Genomic DNA, 14,232 nt, shown 5'->3' on the forward strand with positions numbered 1-14,232 from the left:
GTCTGTTAATCCATTTATCCATGGGTAAAGGGGAGGGAGCCAGAGACTGGTCAGAATTTGGTCAGATGAATAAAGGCCAGGAACTAATCAAAACTTGGCCATAGATTGTGCCAATGAGCTAATGTCTGATGGATTATTCCTGAGGTCTTCATGGTCTGCCTTGTAGAAAATTCTCATTGAGGGAATCAAGCAGCAATCACCTCCAAAGGACCCCATTCCATTTTTAACATAGTAGAAATACAAATCTAGGTCAAGGGACCTCAGAGACCATCTAGGCAATAAGTATTTGGGGCAAAATTTGAACCCAGGTCCTGTGACTTAAAACCAGGACTCATTTTATATAGTTCTCATTATAAGTTCTTCTCAGTAAATTCTTCTCTTGTATAATTTTCATCCATTGGTTCTGTGGGGGCTTAGCCAATTTTATCTGCTACCTTTTCCACCTGAAAGCCCTTCATATATTTGACTCTACCTAGGATGGCTTTTCCCCATATTCCCCATGACTTTTCCAGGTTTGACATCCTTAGTTCCATGTCTTCCCAAGTAGTTTATTAGGTAGGAATGAGCACTCTCATTGCCATGGCCAGAATAGATTCCTGGTCAAAGAAGAATCATTTTCAAAAGATGGTATGGGGAATAGAGGCCTGAGCTCAGTGGTGTCTGTAAGACCCCTAGGGGTTCAAATACCTCCTCAGACACTTTCCAGCTATATGAGCCCAACCAAGTCTCTCTGGCCTCCTCATCTGCAAAATGGCAGGAGAAAGAGAGAGGTTTTGACCCATTGGCTTCTAAGGTCCCTTCCAGCTCAAAATCAATGATACAGTGATTCTCAACTGATATTTAATATAATACGATATATTTGTTGTACAGTCTTACATAAGATAAAGAACCATGAACTAGCAACCAGAAGATAGTAGCTTAAGTCTCAATTTCATTATTTTCCATGCATAGTATCCATTTCCAAATTTATCATTTACCATGCATGACCTTAGAAAGGTAAATTGATCTCTATGAGATTCACTTTATGGTAATGACAGCAAGCATTTATATAGCTCCTATTGTATACAGCATTTATATAGCCCCTACTGTGTGCCAAGTGCCTGACATTATTTTGTTTGATTCTCCCAACAACTCTGAAAAGTAAATATAATTACTATCCCCATTTTACAGTTGAGGAAACAGGCAGAATAACTTGCCCAGACTCCCACAGCTAGTAAATATCTGAGGCTAGATTTGAACATAGATCTTCCTGACTCTAGACCTAGCATTCTATCCACTAAACCACAATAGGTCCATTAAAAAATGCCAGTCCTAGATACCTCATGGGACTATACAAGGAATGAATGAAACATTCACCTAAGCAGTAAGGCATGCATTGGATAGAGCGTGGATCATAGATATAGGAAGATATGGATTCAAATCCAGCCTCAGTTACTTACTAGTTGTGTGACTGAGCAAGTTACTTAAACTTTATTTGCCTCCATTTTCTCCCCTATAAAAGGAGGATAATAATAGCATCTACATCCCCGTTTTGTTTTGAAGATAAAATGAACTCATTTTGTAAAATACTTTGCAACCCTTAAAACACTATGTAAATGCTATGTTATTATTAATAAAATATTTTATGAAAATGAATATTCCTCCTAGGGACATTTGCATTTTAAGAGACCACTTAGAGATGTGATGTCTTAACCTATAAAAGAATGAGTGTTTAGTGTTACCTTTTCAGACTACAGGATCATAAGACACTGGAAAAGGTATTTTATCTTTATCCAGTAGGAAAAATAGGCAAGGGGTTCTCCATGGATCCCCTCAAATAGCACTAATAAGACCAAACTTATTTCTTCCCAGCCAAGCTCTCTCATCCAAAGATAGTATGGCACTTCTGGAAAGTTCTTCACATCTGGAAAGCTGTTCAAATTTTGAGGCTTGGGTGCTGCCTTCCTTGAGCCTATGGGAAGATGGCTTGTCATTCTATTACTTATGCAGTGAAGGCATGGACTTTCCGAGTTGCCCACCAGTGGTATTCTACCTGAACCATAAGTCCAATACTCATCCAATACTCCAATACTCATCCAATACTCCAATAAAATCCAATACTCCAATACTCATCAGTTTCTCTCTTAAACATGGGTGGCATAGCCTCCCCAAAAGCTTGTAGTGTTCTCACTGACCACCAGAAGGCTCTACCTAACCACGAGGTTATGCCCCTCTTCCTTCCTTCCAGTACCCTCTTTCCCCCTTCCCAAGCTTGGGGCTTCTATAATGATACTAAATGATTTGGATCATCATTGCCCTCTGATAGGATTTGGAATTAATTTCAAGAATGAAATGCATTGCTCAATATATAAAATATATAAAACACATGGCCCATCAATTCCTACCCAGTCTAGGCTCCCCTTCTCAGTTCATGCTCCATAGCATTCACAAATTCCATAACTATCTTTTGAGCATATAGTTTGTACGTTGCACAAGCTGAAAAGAGAGATCTCAGATGCTCCTATATGAAGGGGTTTCACTTCCAGCCATCTCCTAAACCTCTTCCCATTTGCCCTCCTAGATCTTTGGATGTAGTTAATAATTACTCTGACTTGAAGGTTTACAGAGTGCTTTACAAATATTATCTCATGTGGTCCTCACAATAACTCTAGAGCTCATGTGCTATTACTACCCATATTTTGCAAATTAAAAAACCAAGGCTGATAAGTGACTTAAGTGACTTGCTCCAGGATCACACAATCAGTAAGTTTCTAAGGGCAAATTTGAACTCATGTTTTTCTGGTTTGGAGTCCAAACCTCTATCCTAATGTATCTTCTAGCTACCTCCTAGGAACCTCCCAATCAGATATATCTGTAGAACCTGGAAAAGAATAGTGGAAGGAGTATCCATACCCCTTCTCAGGATCATGGTAAAAATTAGGGAAGACACTGATGAAAATCAGTGTCCCTGTCACATCTCACTAGCCCCAGTATGATTGAAAATAAATAGCATTTAGATTCTCTTCTCATGGCTTCCTCATCTGTCTCTCTTCCAGGAACAGCATCTTTGCTTCAGCACTGGTCAGTCCATCCATTGTTCACTAATTTCTCTGGCCACAATTTCTCCCATCTTCTATGTGGAAGCCCAGAAACTGGAAACCAAGGCAGCAGAAGAGAGGAATAAATCAACTCTGGGGATGGCAGTGTACAAAGAGTATTCCCCTCTAGCCTTCTGTGGGACTTCTTTGCTAAGGCAATGCTCACTGAGAACTATGGGATTGTCATTATCATCATTGTTATCACTATCATCTGGGCAGAAGAGTGAGCAATAGTGAAAAGAGAGATGGCAAAGCAGGGGCAAAGGCTATATGTTTAAAGATTGAATATGACCTGAAAGGACTTTAAATATCCTTTTGTAGATGAGAAACCCCCCTAGAGAATAAGTGTCTTGCTCAAGGTCCCACTGCTAGTTAATGGCTTACCTAGGTGTCGGACTGAGGTCCTCTGACCTAAGATACAGAGTGAATTCTTTTCCCTGCCAGTAATTTTAAGCCCTAAGCTTGCCTGGGATCATTTCCTCTTTTCAGAGCAATTATGTACAATGACCAGCTGTGAAATGACTTAACATTATCAGCAATGCAAGGATCCAGGACAACTCCAAGGGACTCATGCCCCAAAAGGCTCTCGACTGCCACTGAAGGAACTGATGGAATCTGAATGCAGATTGAAGCATGCCACTCTTTGTTTTATTTCCGCCATGAATTTCTCTCTAGTGTAAATGACATATGTCTTCTTTCACAACATGATGAACATGGAAATAAGTGTTGTATGATAACACATGTATAACACGTATCATATTACTTGGGGAGGGAGAGAAGGGTGAGAGAGAGAACATGGACAGCAAAATGTCTGAAAATGATTATTAAAAATTGTACTGATGTAAAAAATCAAATAAAAATGGTGGAGGATGAAGGGTGACAAGCTATTTCTTTTGTCTCTCCAGACTCTAGTAGACCACTAATACACACGTTCAAGGAGAGAATGAAGCTCATTATTCGTAAATGCCATAATTGTGAGCTTCAATGAAACCTAAATTTATTACTATATGCTTTCCTTGCCCTCAAATAAACTGAGCACACATGCACAAAAGCAGCACACAGCTTACTTCAAAATCAATACCTTTTAAAAGAGCTGTTGGGCCAATCTCCTGGCTCCCACGCCAGCCAAACCAACCCCAATACCCTATGGCCCTCGTGGCTGCTGGATCAGGTCTTAGAAGTGACACAGGAAACAGAACAAACAAATCCAGCTTCTTGAATTATTCCATTCCCCTTTGCACCGAGCCAGGTGAGAGTCAAAACTTAATCGGTGTATTTAAAGACTGCAGAAATAGATGGCTGGGTTCTGTTTGCTGGCAAACACTGTCCAGAACATGTACTCCTGCTGCTGCTAGAGCACTACAAAAGGACATATTATCCCTCGATGATTTGATTGAAATGTATTTGGTCTGGGTTTTTTTTCCTGTAAGAAGCTCATCTCCTAGTACTAAGTCATCTTTGGTAAGAGAAGATGACAGCAAGAGAAGTGATTTCTCACACAGGACAGACCTCATTCCTGGGCATCAATTATTTTTTAATCTTAAACCTTAGGGAGGAAATTACTTTTTCAGGCTGGGTTCACAGTTGTTGCCTGGCTCCAGCATGACTTTACATGGGAGGTACTTTACATGAAGGGACAGCTATTTGCTGCATCCAGCTGATCTAAGAGTGACATGAGAATTTAGTTGTGTGACTAGGAAATTAACTGGAGAGGACTATTTTTTAAGCAAATACAGAAGAAATGTGACAGAGGAGAAAGAAGAAGCCCTGGAATTAAGAGTTAAGACCTTCCTCGCACATGTACTGTCTCTGGTACCCTTGGCAAATCTCAGAGCCCCCAGGTAAATTTCTAAGGCTATAAATTACAGCTGAGTTGCTTGTCTATGGGAATGGAAAGAGTTTTTTCACTGGGAGTTCCCTATAATGATGATATCTCAAGTCTTCACCCAAAACATACAAGCAAGATATGCCTCATTTTAAATGATAGTTCAGGCATGGATGGTCCCACCCACATTCCTTCCTTTCTTTTTAGTCTGGATTGAATTGATCTCTCGGTCTGCCCTCATATATTCATGTTGAGATCCTTTCCCAGATGGTCAGCCATGCTACTCACTATTTAGGTCCTACAAATAGCTTGTGGGCAGAGTGAACTATATACATTTACTATTCATAGTAGTAGATCCTGATCCCTCACTTGTGAGTTCCATTTAAAGAAATCATCCAAGATGCCACCATTTTTAAAAAGACTTAACTTCTGTCTTAGAATAGATGCTAAGTATTGGTTCCAGGGCAGAAGAGTGATAAAGGCTAGGCAATCAGAATTAAGTGACTTGTCCAGGGTCACTTGGCTAAGAAGTTCCCAAGGCCAAATTTGAACCCAGGCCCTCCTGTCCCCAGGCCCAACTCTCTATCCACTGAGTCTCCTACTTGCCCCAAGATGACACCATTAACCTTTCATCTTTCATCAATCCATCATTTTGCAAATAAGGAAATTTCATTGCTCAAGGAATTAAAATGATTGGTACAAAATTCCCAGTCACCAGTGAAGTGAATTTCTGAATATAAAATCCTATTTCCTAGATCATTATCCATTTCCCATCCCCTTAGCATGCATGCTATAAAGGGCTGGATCCTGGCCCTTTTTTGATTCTACCTTTAGCCTCCATTCCTCAAAGACCTCAATGACTCTCAAGAGTACAAGTATGATCGCTAAAGAAATAAGGCTCAAATCTGTACATCTAGCCTAACATTTCTCTTGAGTTCAATCATTCATTATCAGCTGCCCATTGGAGCATCTTCCTATATGTATCTTAATCTGAAACTTAATGTACCCAAAAGAAAAAAAAACATATTTCACAGAGTAGGGACTCACTAATGGGTAGCTAGGTGGTACAGTAGATAGAGTGATGAGCATGAAGACAAGAAGATTCATCTTTCTGAATTCAAATCTGGCTTCAGACACTTACTAGTTCTGTGACCCTGGACAAGTCATTTAACTCTGTCTCAGTTTCTTCAACTGTAAAAGGAGTTAGAGAAAGAAATAACAAAGCATTCCAATATCTTTGCCAAGGAAACTTCAAAATAGAGTCATGAAGAGTCCAACATAACTGAACAACAGGGACTCAGTAAAGGTTTGATAAAATGAAACCACTATCATTTCCTCTTAATAGCCATAAGATCATTGACTTAGAATTGGAAGGGAATTCAAAATTGACTGCCTTCCTTTTTGTTGTTGTTGTATTTTTACAGATGGAGAAATTGAGACTCCAAGAAGTTATATGACTTAACCAAGATTATAGTTTGAAAATATCTGAGGTGAGATTTGAACCCAGATCTTCCTGTCTCCAGATTCAACACTGATCACTATACCATAATCTCTATTTTACCTTTCTCTAAGCTTCTTTTTCTATACTGACAGCACCACTCTATTCTTCAAGGAAAACAGGTTCATAACCAAAGAGTAGTCCTTGACTCTTCACTCTCCATCAATCACTTCCTCAGCTACATCTAATCAGTTTCCCAGTTTTATTCAATGTCCCTGTGATCTGACTTCTGCTTTCCTCTGTCCTTAGTCATGGACCCGGTGCTTTATTCTGGTCTCATAAAAGGATTACTTTGCATTCCAACTGGTTTTAAATTTGCTGCTTTACCCCATCTTTGGACATGTGTGTGTGTGTGTGTGTGTGTGTGTGTGTGTGTGTGTGTGTGTGTGTGTGTGTGTGCTTGAGACTTCCAGCCATGCATTTAGCTACTGCCCCTTTGCTAGCTGGATCCCAGATTTCTACATATTTTCTGGCTTTTTTGTTCCTGGTTTCTACTGTCTTTCTGCTCCCTCCATGACTGTCCACAGCTTTGTCTTGACTTTGAGGAGAAATGTCTAGGGATTTCAAATGAGAAAAACCACTGACTCTTTCCCTCTGCTCTATTAGAGTTAATATGAAAAGCAGACGATTCCCCAGTCTCTTTAATATTCGGTATAGACATTCTCACACCATGCTATCTATTTTCAAACTTGCCTGAAGAGTATCACAAATAAATATCTATTTATTTCCTCCAAAGGAGGTTTGGACAGGAGATGTGCCAGGAGATTATGTGCAGGTCCTCTGAGCTCTGACATAAAACCACTCAGACACACTCTGTCCTTTTGGCTCTTGGTCCAATTTCACCCATTTAGGTGCTCACTATTTGATGTGGAGAATACGGGGGCTCCAACTTGTACCACTCGGCTCTTCACATGTCAGGGTTTGTCATCAAGGACCTCAAAGACTGAAACCCACTCTGTGGGGACTGACTCTAAGGCTCAGTATGAATCCAGTCTTGCAGACTGAAAGCTCAGGGTGTAGAGTGAGGGCTTGGCGGCGGGGGGTAGAGTGGGGACAGTCACTTAAAACCAAGGTGAGCTGTGAGTTCTCTTCCACTAACAGCTGCCCCACCTCGAGGTCAAGCAGGCTCAAAATGATAGGAAAGGAACAAATGGCAAATGAACACAGGTGGGACCTCACAATGGTGATGAACTTGGGCAGCTGTGGACACATCTGGATTGGGGAGAAGACAGGGTTCAGCTGGCATCTGTTCTCTTCAATTGCACGGAAGGGAAAATGCTCAATGAGATGTTCTCATTCTTCTTTACTTCTTTACAGATCAAAGCCAGCTTTTAGAACACGAGCTCTGTAAAGATGAAAATTAATATTCAGTACTCAAGAGCAGGATTGTCTTTTACTTTTCTTTTTTTTCAAGGCTTGGCATAGTCCCTGGCACATAGAAGATACTTAATGTTTGTTGAATGACTTGTTATCCCATTGACCACCTCTTCCTCCTTGCTAGTCTCTTCCCTCAGCTTCTCTTTCCTGATTTTTGTCTTTCTTACCTGTCTGACCATTCTTTCTAATTCCACTTTTGATGGGTTAGCACCCATATCCTGCCCTCTAACTGGGTTTTCTCCCAAAAGGTGCTGTCTGGAACCTTTTCTTTTCACTCTCTCTGTTTTCTCTCTTGATCTCATCAGTTCCTGTGTGTTCAATGACTATTTCTGTGCAAAGCATTCCATATCTAGTGCTACTCTCTCTCCTAAAATCAAGTACCACATTCCCAACTACCTGGTGGACAGCTTTACCTGGATTCTGGTAAACATCTCTAATTCAGCATGTTCAAAACAGAAATCACTCGATTTCCCCCTCTATTCCCTACCTATTCTCTATCCAAACTTCCCTATGTCTGTTAAGGACACCACCATATTTCTAGTCACCCAACTTCATAACCTTAGGCTTCTGACAACTAAGATGGTGGACTAAAAAATGCTCCTAGCTCAGCCAAGCCCATCTACAAACAGAGACAGACAGACAGACAGATAAAGATAGGAAACAAAAAGAGACAGAGACAGAAAGAGAAATAAAATCCTCAGTGAAGAAAAGCAGGAGGAAACCAACACACCAGAGTGAGAAGAAAGAGTAAACCAGCCCATGCAACAACAGGGAATTGGGCAGTTGTGACTAGTCCTGGCAAATGTGGCCAAGAAAATGGTATAGATGAGACTTCACAAGTTCATAGCCTCAGTTAGCCTCAAGTCTCCTTTTCCTCACCCCTGCATCCAATCAATCCCAGATTGCATTGAATGTGCCTCTGCAACATTTCTCACATCTGCTTTCTTCTCTTCAGTCTCTCCACCACCACGCTATCCCAGGCCTTCATTACTTCTTGCCTAGACTGCTGTAATCTCCTCTTAATTGGTCTCCCAGCTTCTAGCCTCTCCCTTCTCTGATCCATCCTCCATGCAGCTGCCATAATAATCTTTCGAAGGCACACATCTCACCAAGTCACTTCTCTGGCTCAAAAACCTTCAGGGTTCCCCACTGCCTCTAGCATAGGATACAATTTCTACAGCTTGGCATAGAATGCCCTTTGACAATATGCCTCCACATGTCTAATTTTATTTCATAGCACTCCCCTTAATGAACTCTACATTCCAACCAAACCACTACTTCTCACTGTTCCCCAAACTGATCTTCCATCTCCTAACTCTGTTATTTATACAAACTATTCCCCGGGATAGGAATGCATTCCCTCTTTATCCCTGCTTCCCAGAATTCCTCTGGTCTTTCAAGTCTTAGCTCCATTGCTAATTCATCCATGAGCCCTCTTCTGATTTCCCAGTTATCAGTGCCTTCTCCCCCTTCGATTTTCCCTGTCCTCTACTCAATTTGGAAGTGTTGGTTTCCATCCTACCCCCATCATGGAAGATCCTTGAAGGCATGAACTGCTTCTCATTTTATCTTTGTGTCTCTAGCCCAATTCAGTGTCTGGCACATGGTAAGTACTTAATATTTCTTGAACTGAATCATTGACTTTTGCTGTAATAGCAGAAGAGATATACTGGGGTATGAAGGGGGCTCAGTGGATAGAGCCAGGAGATGGGAAGCCTTAGGTTCAAATCTGAACTCTGACACTTCCTATCTGTGAGCTTGAGCAAGGCACTTAACTCCAGTTGCCTAGTCCTTACCATTCTTCTGTCCTGGAACCACTACTCAGTATCAATTCTAGAATGGAAGGTAACTTTAAAAAAGAAAAGAAGAGATATTCTATAGGGGGGAAACTACCTCTAATATATAAATAATTATAGTTTATAAATTAAATAAAATTATCTAAAAGCCCCCTTAAAGAGGGAGAAATTAAGAAAGACATCTTAACAACACTTAAAAAAACATAAAATGTCCCCAAAAGATAACTAGAATTGTTTTCTATTTGGCCAGTAAAGCAGTTAGGGATGCAATGGCAGCTCCAGTGAGCTTGTTGGAGTTACCTGGCAAATGGTAGTTTTATTTAAGCTGCTAAATCTGGACTGATCCTGATGGAGAAGAACAATAAAGAGAAGCAGCAACAAGGGGAGACAATGATTCAAGGTGCATATATTAATTAATAAGTAGGAAACTTGCTGTAACACATGGTAGTGGCTGAAATAAAGAGGAGCCCATTTGGCCATGAAAATTCTGCAAAGGGACTATTTCATTCCAGATTCTCCAGGCCAGGTCTCTCTTCCATTTCCTGACTCACTGCTTGGTCCTATTTTTTCCCCTTGCTTCCACCCCAACCCATTCTCTAGACTGAGCTATCCTTAAATTACAAGCATTCCAAGGTGCTCACTGACTGTTTGATGACAATAAAGACCAAATTACTGGACCTCAGTCATCTTAAACATAAAAAACTATTAAGAAGAAGGCAGATGGGTGGTGAAATAGAGTGCCAGCCCTAAAGTCAGGAAGACTCCTCTCGAGTTCAAATCCAGCCTCAGAAACTTCCTATGTGGCTCTGCGCAAGTCACTTATCCATGTTGCCTCAGTTTCTTCATCTGTAGATTGAACTAGAGAAGGAAATGGCAAATTACTCCAATATATTAGCTGTGTGACCCTGAGAAAGTCACTTATTCCTGTTGCCTCAGTTTCCCCATCTGTAAGATAAGTTGGGAAAGGAAACAGGAAACCACTCCAGCATCTTTGCCAAGAAAACCTCAGATGGGGTCAGGAAGAGTCAGATTGACAAATGACTGACAACAAAATTAAGGAGAAGCAACATGGTGCAGTGATAAAAGGCAGACCTTCAAGCCAGGAAGACCTGGGTTCAAGACCTGCTTCTGACATATACATTGTATGATTGTGAGGAAGTCGTATAACTTCTCAGAATCTACAAATTGTAGAGAAGGTTCTATAAGATTACAGACTGCTGCCCTGGTCTGGCAAATGGAGTTTCCTCCTCTGTGAATGTCTTGTTCCAAAGAAATCAGAGGTCTAGTCCCTCCTCTGCCTCACCAAGATGAAGGTCGGGAGAGCTCTGGGCTAGGAATCCAAAGATCTGATGTCAGATTCTGTCGCTGATCAATGATGTACTGAGGGAAAGTCATTTGATCTCTCTAAGACTCACTTTCCTCACCTTTAAAGTGAGAGGGTAAGACTAGATCATCTCTGAGCCTTCCTCTAGCTTTAATATTTTATACTTCATGGTATACCCATAAAATGCATTCCAGGTCCATAAAATGTCCATAATTCTTTGGTTTGTGCCTCTCTAATACACTTATCAGAAAAAACCAGAAGGATGAAGCAGATAATGCTTCTCAGGATCAGGAATTCTGGAGTCCTGGTTCTGCCTCTGGCACATACTATCTGTGTGACCAAGGGCAAGTCACTTAATCATGGAGTGACCTGGGCAGTTCTGGAAAACTAGACTTACAGATCCATTGGCAGTTGGCACACTGGTAGAGGGAGTTTTCTTAGTAAAGTTCCCTGTGCCAATTAATTTCCAGGTGCAATCTATTAGATAAATTCATTTATTATATATTTATAGCATGAAGGTGGGCTAAACCTATAATTTCATCAGTGTGGGGCAGCTAGACTGCTCAGTGGATAGAATGCCTGGCCTGTAGTTAGGAAGATCTGAGTTCAAATACAATTTCAGACGTTTACTAGCTATGTGGCCCTGAACAAGTCATTTAGACTCTTTTTGCCTCAGTTTCCTCATCTGTAAAATGAGGATAATAATAACATCTGCTTCCCTTGGCTGTTGTGAGGATCAAATGAGATAATAATTATCAAGTGCTTAGCATAACTCCTAGCACATAGTAAGCTTTATATAAATGTTAGCTATTAATATTTATATTGTATCATATTACATTATATTTGTTCAAGAACCCCCAGTGTGGAAATTCCTTACAACAGTGTATATCATCAACTTATAAATAATGTGCAATTTTAGAAAGTTGCCTGGTAACCCTGAGAAGTAAGCTTCCTCACAGTGAAAAAGCCAAACAGTCAGACAAGAACATCTATTAAGCTCTTTTTTTAAATTTAAATTTCTTTCTTTCTTTGTTGCATTAAAATATCCAGGCAACTTCCTCTCTTCCTTCCCTCATTAGAAAAGGCAACATTTGACAAAATGATTTATATATATATATATATATATATATATACATATATATATAATTATATCTTGCTTATTTCTATTTATCAGTTCTCTGGAGGTGGATATACATAAGTTATTTTTCAAATAATATTTTTTGCTGAAAATAATGGTCTCTTGATTCTGCTTAGTTCACTCTTCATAACTTCATATCAGTTTTTCCATATTTTTAAAATTAATCTGTTTGGGGACAGCTGGATAGCTCAGTGGATTGAGAGCCAGGCCTAGAGATGAGAGGTCCTAGGTTCAAATCTGGCCTCAAACACATCCCAGCTGCGTGACCCTGGGCAAGTCACTTGACCCCCATTGCCTAGCCCTTACCACTCTTCTGCCTTGGAACCATTACACAGTATTGATTCCAAGGTGGAAGTGAGGTTTTAAAAAAATTAATCTTTTTGTCATTTCTTATAGTGCAGTAGTATAACTATAAAGTACTTTTCATATAAATAAAGTCAGATTTAAATAATTAGAAAAATATTCATTGTTCAAGGATGGGCAGAACCAATATATTAAGCTCTTACAAAGCACCAGCCATTGTGCCAATACATATCAGAGGTAAAACTTGAACTCACGTCTTCTTGGCTCCAAGGTTGACTCTCTACTCACTGTATTATGTTGCCTCTCTTTCATACAATACTGTATTTATTAGAGTTCTCCTTGTTTGTTTCTTAGCCTCCTACTAGAATGCAGCCATCACAAAAGCACCATCCCATCTGCACTCTGTATATTTCCTGTGAACCAAAAATTATCTAGCTGAGTAGAAGATGGGCATTTTAAACAGGGTGTCAAAGTTGTGAGAATTCAGGCTTGTCAATGGAACATCAATTTGGGTTACCCCTAATGTTTTATTTTCTCTCTCTTATTACTCAGAATAGTCAATATGTGGTGTTTACAACCCATATTTTAGCATAAAAGTAGAGAAAAGCTACAGACTGTTGGAAAACAGCTATATGCCCTGGTTTCCTGTTTCATCTTTTCACAGAAAAAGAACATTTTAGGGGAGGGAAAGGAAATAAGGAAACAATTATTTGAAAATGAGCCACTTTGTGTTTTCTTTCCTATAGCTTTTTCTATTTTATCTGGAACTGAAAAATAAAACATCATGTGGCTCATTTGGTCCTCTCACATTCCAAGGGAAGCCAGTACACAATGGTGTTTGTGGAAAACGATACTGAGAGTGTAGGGGGGGGGGGGGGATTTATTCATTCTACTTGATATTTTGTAAGAGCTTCATGCAGAGGGATAGGCTGCCCATACTGTTGTTTGCTGTAGTTGTGAGTGCATCTATTTAAGCAAACTCTCTCAATAGCTTGTTCTCTTCTGTGCCAGTACAGCACAGGCTCAGCATGGACATGGTTTATAGGACCCTTAAACCACCTGGTTAACATAATCATCAATGGGAATTGTATTGGACCAAGATAGAGGACATCCATACCCAAGGAGCATGTTTCTTGTCTGTTACATAGTATGGCTACTATAAATTCATTCATTGGGTTTTGATTTTTTAAACCATATTTTATAATATTAATCAACAAGCAACCAACTATTGGGGTAGCTAAGTGGCTCAGTGGATAGAGAGCCAGACCTGAAGATATGAGGTGCTGGGTTCAAATGTGACCTCAGAGACTTCTTAGCTGTGTGACCCAGAACAAGTCATGTAAGCCCAGGTGCCTAGCCATTACCATTTTTCTGCCTTGGAATCAAGACTTACTATTTATTGTAAGAAAAAAAGGTAGGGTTCAAAAAAGAACCTACTGTGTGCCAGGCATTGTTTTAGCTGTTGGTGATACACAGACAACAGTTCTGTGTTCTCAAGGAGCCCACATTCCATGGGGGAGACAAAATATTTGCATGTAAATAAACAGAAATATACACAAAATGAGCAAAGTGATTTTAGAGTGAAGGTTACGTGTAAGCAGAATGGTCTGTTGAAATAAGTGACATTCAAATAAAACTTTAAAGAGAGACCTAGAGTTTTTAAGAGGAAGAGGGAAAGAGGGAGATCACTCAAGGCACTGACAAAGGTGGCAAATGGCGTCCCAAACTTGGGAAATTGCAAGTAGGCTTATTTGGCTAGACCAAAGAGTCCTTAACGAGGATTAAAGTCAGACTAGAGCAAGAGTGCAAAGGGCTTTATTGACAAGGAAAAATTTGTCTTTTATCTTTGAAGCTATAAGGAGTTAGGAGATCTCAAGTGGCACAGTCAGACCTG

This window comes from Monodelphis domestica, chromosome 7, assembly GCF_027887165.1.
Source record: "Monodelphis domestica isolate mMonDom1 chromosome 7, mMonDom1.pri, whole genome shotgun sequence".
Classification (NCBI taxonomy): Eukaryota; Metazoa; Chordata; class Mammalia; order Didelphimorphia; family Didelphidae; genus Monodelphis; species Monodelphis domestica.